Here is a 6320-nt window from a genome sequence, read left to right on the forward strand (position 1 = left end):
TTAAGGACAGGGTGTATAGGGTCTCACTACACAGATTGGACTCATAGTGATCCCGTTTTCAGCCTCCCAAGCACTGGGATTACAGGTACACGCCACCATGACCAGTCTCAATCACTGTCTCCGCATGCCCCGGGGGCAGGGCCAGCACGGCAGGCCCAGGGATTGAAGCCCAGCCACTGTGCTCTGCCTAAGCAGGCACTTTAATCCACTGAGCCACCTGGCTGGCCCTGTTTTTGGTTTTTTACTGGGGATAAAACTCAAGGCCTTGAGACAGGGTCTCACTGAGTTGCCAGTTGTGATCCTCCTGCCTCAGCCTCCCAGAGTGTTGGAACTACAGGAATGCGTGACCACACGTAGATGAAAATGGGTCGTATTATCAAATATTATCAAATGATGAGTCCAGGGCTGACATGGAGTGGGTGCACAGGGGGTGCAAGTCTACTCTTCCCCCACCTACCTCAAAGCTGTTAGCTGCAGGGCAGCTTTGCGGTTGTGGGCAGCCAGAGTGTGTAGATAGAGGCAGATTATCCCAGTGATTGACCCAAGCTTGCTCTTTGCATTTGCCTTCCACAGAATCCAATCACTGCAATAAATCAGTCCCCATCCCAGCCTTCCTGCAGGCCCCTGGGCCCCACCCTGGCTTTTCTCGTCTGCAGTGGCTTCCGTGGAGCAGCCTGCTTGCACCTTTTCAGCCCAGCTGAAAACTTAATCCTGAAGCCAACTTCACAGCCACAGCTGTCCCCCTGCCACCAGGGCTTCTGAGGCAAAGGGAAGGGGATGACCTTGAGAAGGGAGGAAGGGTCATTTGTTGAAATAACCAAAGACATTCCTATTTTGAATCCCGGAGTTGTGTTGGTAAAGTAATACCTGGAACTGAGCCAATCACCATCACCACAGAGCTGCCCAAATTCTTTCAGTGTAGGGCCTTATGTGCCTTCAGGAAACGCCATTATTATTTGTAAATCTTTTTTATCAGATACCAGTGTATTGCCTAGAAGAATGTGTATGACAATAGCAATAACGCTGGATCAGGGCAGAAGTTTTAACAAAGCCTGGCTCTGCTATTTTACCAAGTATGTGATCTTGGGCTAATGAACCTCCCTGGGCCTTTTTCCTTACCTGTTTCCTTACCTGCAAAATGAGGATAATAGAAGGATACTTCTCTAGGGTCCTTTTGGGCTTAAAGGAGTTCGTGCATATAGATGACTTCAAGTAGACCTGGGGCTGAGTGGCTAAGTATCATTATTTGCTATGGTTAATGGTACTATGACAATTGGGTTAATACATATGAGCCCTTTCCCGAGGAAAAAAGAAAGAAAGAAAGAAAGAAAGAAAGAAAGAAAGAAAGAAAGAAAGAAAGAAAGAAAGAAAACATATAGTTTTAAGGATTGTGGAGCCTTGGAATCTATCTGTGGCCTCCAGAAGGATCTAAACCAAGAGGCAGCCTGGACAGCTGATTCCCAGTCTGATTCTCTGAATGTTCTCTGTGGCTTTGGACAGGTCGCTTGCCATCTCTGGGCGCCAGCACCAGTTTTTTCACCTATGCAATTAGGAGGTCAAATTATACGTGGATTTTATTTGAACTCTGAAGTTCTGTGTTATAAAGAGTGAGCTTTTGGGAGGGGCTTCTTGGCAGCTGGGCTGTCGAGTAGGATGCGTCACCCCAACTTCCTCGGTCCCCCTCTGAGCCTTGAGGCTCCCCAAGCCTCCTTCACCTGTTGCCCACCGGTGCATGTCTACGCTTCAGTGTCTTCCTCCCTAGCAAGGGGATGGTGTTGGTGTCTACACAAGAGGTGGCTGAGGGCGTCGGCGTGCGTGCAGTGAGCCTTGGCATCGTGACTGGCACACAGCAGCGCGCGTTAGCGGGAGCCTTGCTGGGGGCCACACTGCTCACCCTCAGGGAGCGTGGTCACTGTCCAGCTTCCACTAAATACTTCTGAGCGCAGGCACAGCCGCCGTATGTGATCTCATAACCATCCGCTGGGAATTCATAGGCGAAACAAGTCAGACCGTGACATCACTCACCACGTCACCACCCTGGCCAGTGGCGTCCTAATTCAGCTACACTGTCCAGTCTGAATGTCATTTACTGAATCCCACAAGGCCTGGTTGACAGTCGTAGGTTCCCTCCTTCACTCTGAAGAAGGCAGTAAAGAGAACTCTCTATGGGGCCATCTGAGCCTTCACTAAGAAAGGGTCTGTAGACCTCAGAGACAAGCTCACCCTGCTTTTTAAAATCAAAACAAGAGAGAAAAAAATTTTTTTTAAAGTTTTTAAATGCAGGTGAGGGCTGGCGAGATAGCTCAGCGGATTAAAGTGCCTGCTTAGACAGATGCAGGGGTTGGAGGTTTAATCCCCTGCCTGCTGTGCTAGCCCTGCTTTGGGGTGCATTGAGACAGAGATTGAGACTGGGTGTGGTGGTGTGCACCCATAATCCCAGCACTTGGGAGGCTGAAAACAGGAGAATAACTACAAATCCAATCTGTGTAGTGAGACCCTGTAGACCCTGCACTAAACTACAAAAATTTAAAAATGCAGGTGGAGGGCTGGGGGGCTGCCCCATGCAGAGAGCTCGCCTCAGGTATGAAAAGCTGAGACCTGTGGCTGGCAGTGAAGAGAAAGCAAAGCAGCAGCTGGTGGGGAGGAACGCAGGGATCCCGACTGCCTTCTCACAGGAGATCAGATGGCAGGGGATAAAATTTTTGTGGCCCCATACCATGGGCAGAATTGTTTTGTTCTTGGAGTCGCTTTGGCATCACTTGGGATCTGGCCCAAATCCGAAGCGTAGGCTCAGCCACCATACCTGGTTGATGTGGAATGCCAATCAGCTTCATCTCTGGCGTTCCAGAGTGTGATTGTACGATGCTACGGATTGCCATCGTGTCCAAAGAAGGGCAAAGTCTATAGCAGGGACCGAGCTGTCATTTGCATCCACAATTATCTAAATCTGTGCTTCTGAGGCAAAGGAGGGGGATATTCTCAATGTGACTCAAAGCACACGCCTCCTGGGCGTTAGAGGTGGCAATCCAATCAAGCGAAGTAATTGCAAAAGTAAAACACTGAGATAATTAACAGTGCCTGGGAAATCTATTCATTTTATATAGCAAACAATTACCAAGAATGTGTAATCTTACATAAATAGAGAAATAGATTAGCTGTTCGGGTGAATATCAGGAGAGAGTGCCGCCGCTAAGTACCTTTAGGGAAAAACGCCTTCTTTTTTCAAATGAACAAATGTTCATAAACATTTAGTAATAACACAAGCCGCATAGCAGGGCTGGGGATGTAGCTCAGTGGTAGAGAGAGGGCTTGCCTAACATGTGCAAGGCCCTGGTTCCATCCCCAGCACTTCCAAACAAACCTTTAAAAAGAATACTAGGGCTGGGGAGATAACCCAGCAGTCTAAGCACCTGCCTGGCAAGCATAAGAACCCAAGTTCGATCCACAGTACCTCACTGAGCTGGCCACCAAGACCGGGCGTGATGGCACACACCTGTAATCCCAGTGCTGAGGAGGCTGAGACTGGAGGATCACTATGAGTCCTTGTTGTGTAGAGATATCCTGTACCAAATAAATAAAGCATGAGAGAAAGAAAAGAAAATTAAAAAGAATACTAGTAGAGATGAGTGAGCATACCATCCCTCTAATCTTTGTGAAGTTAATTGATATACTAGAATTCATGCATTTAAATCATATATGCATCGAGGACCATATAGTATTTATGCTTTAGTTACTTTATTCACTTTAGGCCATTATCTTTGCTTCTCTCAAACGCAGCTAAAAGCGATCACTGTTAGGTATCTTACACGTGCTGGTGTCAGTATACAAACCATCTAGAAGCAGACAGAGCTCAGAAATGCTAAGGGCACTAACACAGGAATTTGATTAGGTTTTTTTTTAATTTATTTATTTTATTTATGTGGGGGGGCAGCTCAGCCCACCAGGGGGCGGGGCTGGCTGGCATGTGGTGCTGGGGGATTGAACCTCGGTCCCTGTGCTTTGCTAAGCTTGTTCTAAGTAGGTGCTTTAGACCACTGAGCCATCTCACCAGCCCCTGATTAGATTTTTAATAATAAATCTATGTCATGTAAATTCTCTGACATTTCAGATTGGTCCTATTATCTCAGAAATTTCTGTTTGGACAGCAAGTGTCTTATACTCTGCCTACATATTTTGTTTCGCCAAAATATCTTCTCTGCGCTCCTCCGGTTTTCACAGTGCATAGGGAACTGTATCGCTGTAGCACAGCGGGCACCTGCGACTCTCGCTGGAATAACTGGGTTCTAGTTGAGAAGCATTTTCCGAGTGCTCTTCAAGCCCGGGGTGAAGAGCTGCAGTGGGTAGAGAGCTGGAAGTGGCCTTGCCTGAGCCCTGAAGGTGTAGCCTAGCAATTTTCAACCTTGGGATATGGCAGAATCCCTGGAGAGCCATTTCCTCACCTTGACACCAGCATACGCTCCCGTGAGGCCCACCCTTTGAAAATCACTTGCGAGAGTCTCAGGATAACATGGTACAGTGGTTTGGGGTTTGTTGCACCCGGGTCAGAGCATTCAGGCAACTGTGAGGCTCAGAGCAGGCTTCCAGTAGGAGGCGCCACACATCAGCGGATTTGCAAAGGATGCGTGATGTCAAGCTGTACTGGAGCAGGTAAGAAGGTCCATGGGCACCCAGCCCAGGTAGGGCACAGGCATGAGACAGTGTGCCTGTGAGACTCCATGTCCCATGGGTTGAGGCCAGCGTTAGGATGTAATGAGAGACAAAGAGGAGAAGGAGGCCAGGGCCAGGACACGGAAGTGCTGAGTGTCACAATAGAAGGTGACACAAAAGGCCTGCCAAATAGCTCAGTGGATTAAAGTGCCTGAAGCAGGCGCAGGGGCTGGGGCTTTGATCCCCAGGCCTAGCATACCAGCCCCATCCCAAGGGCTGTGTTAGGGCCCTTGGCATTTCTGAGCTCTGTCTGCTTCTAGATGGTTTGTACACTGACACCAGCACGTGTAAGATACCTAACAGTGATCGCTTTTAGCTGCGTTTGAGAGAAGCAAAGATAATGGCCGAAAGTGAATAAAGTAACTAAAACATAAATACTATGTGGTCCTCGATGCATATGTGATTTAAACGCATGAATTCTAGTATATCAAGTGCACTGAGATGGTGATTGAGACTGGGCGTGGTGGCATGTGCCTGTAATCCCAGCTCTTGGGAAGCTGTAAACAGGCGCATCACGACGAGTCCCATCTAATAGTGAAACCCTGAACATCTTGTAGACCCTTCCCTGAAATACAGGGGGAAAAAAAAGGAAGGTGACACCATCCTGAAGGTGGGGGCAGCAAGGAGAAAGCGAGGCACGCAGACAGGCATGGTTTTGCTGTCCTACTTGGCACTGGCCACTGTGGAGCCCCTGTCTCGTAAACCTCCCACAAAGCCATTTTCCAATCCCTTTTCCTAGGTGAGGAAATCGGGGGTCATAGCCGTCTCCAATCCCTTTCACCCAATTTCCAGCTACTTCCCAGCCAGTGTTTGTTGAGTTGAGGCGCCAGTGCTGGGCCCCCTTGCGTGCTCCCGTTGTAATGTTGTCAACACACTTGTTTTTTTTTTCTTCGTCCTTGAACTGTGCTGAAAGCCGCTCGTTGCCAGCCTCCTTGTTTGAACTGAATTAAAGATCATCAATTATGGAGCAAAGCAATTAAGGGTCAAAGTATATCGCCAGCTACTGTTTAGCAGGAAATTATTGTAATCATGGGAAGGGTGATAATAGCAACATATTCCATGATTACAATATGCCAGTCATATGAATCATCTCATTTCATTCTCATTGACTCCCTTGGAATTGCACACGATTATTATCCTCGTTTGGTGCACAAAGAAACCCAGATGTGACAAGTATCTGTGCTCAGTCACAAGGCTGCAAATGGTTCTAAGGATGGGTAGGACCTGCCACTGTGACACGCGACCCCCACCTCTCCGTGGCCCACACTGCAGAGCCTTATTTCTTGTCCGTCCTACAGTGTATCCATGGCACCTGTACTGTCTCGGCCGTGGGTTCCAGGTGGACAGGGTGACTCCAGTCTAGAATGTTTCTGGTCCCTGGTCATATTGAAAGGATGCATAATTTGTGCCAAAAAGAAATGTTTCGGGGGCCAGGGAGATGGTTCAGTAGAATAAGTGCTTCCCTGGCAAGCGCAAGAGCCTGAGTTCAATCCCCGGTTCTGGGGGAAAAAAAAAAAAAAAAAAAAAAAGATTTTAGGGGCTGGGAGATGGCTCAGTGGAATAAGCACTTCCCTGGCAAGTGCAAGGTTCTGAGTTCAATCCCCAGTTCCGGG

At 48.2% G+C, this 6320-nt stretch overlaps 1 protein-coding gene across 1 annotated transcript in view; it reads left to right on the forward strand.

Annotated features, from left to right (window-relative positions):
• The window catches only part of Tmco4 (transmembrane and coiled-coil domains 4), an 86158-nt gene that overhangs the window by 22883 nt on the left and 56955 nt on the right, over window positions 1-6320 (forward strand). The window lies entirely within an intron of this gene.

Source organism: Octodon degus, unplaced genomic scaffold, assembly GCF_000260255.1.
Source record: "Octodon degus isolate 3935 unplaced genomic scaffold, OctDeg1.0 scaffold00092, whole genome shotgun sequence".
Lineage (NCBI taxonomy): Eukaryota > Metazoa > Chordata > Mammalia > Rodentia > Octodontidae > Octodon > Octodon degus.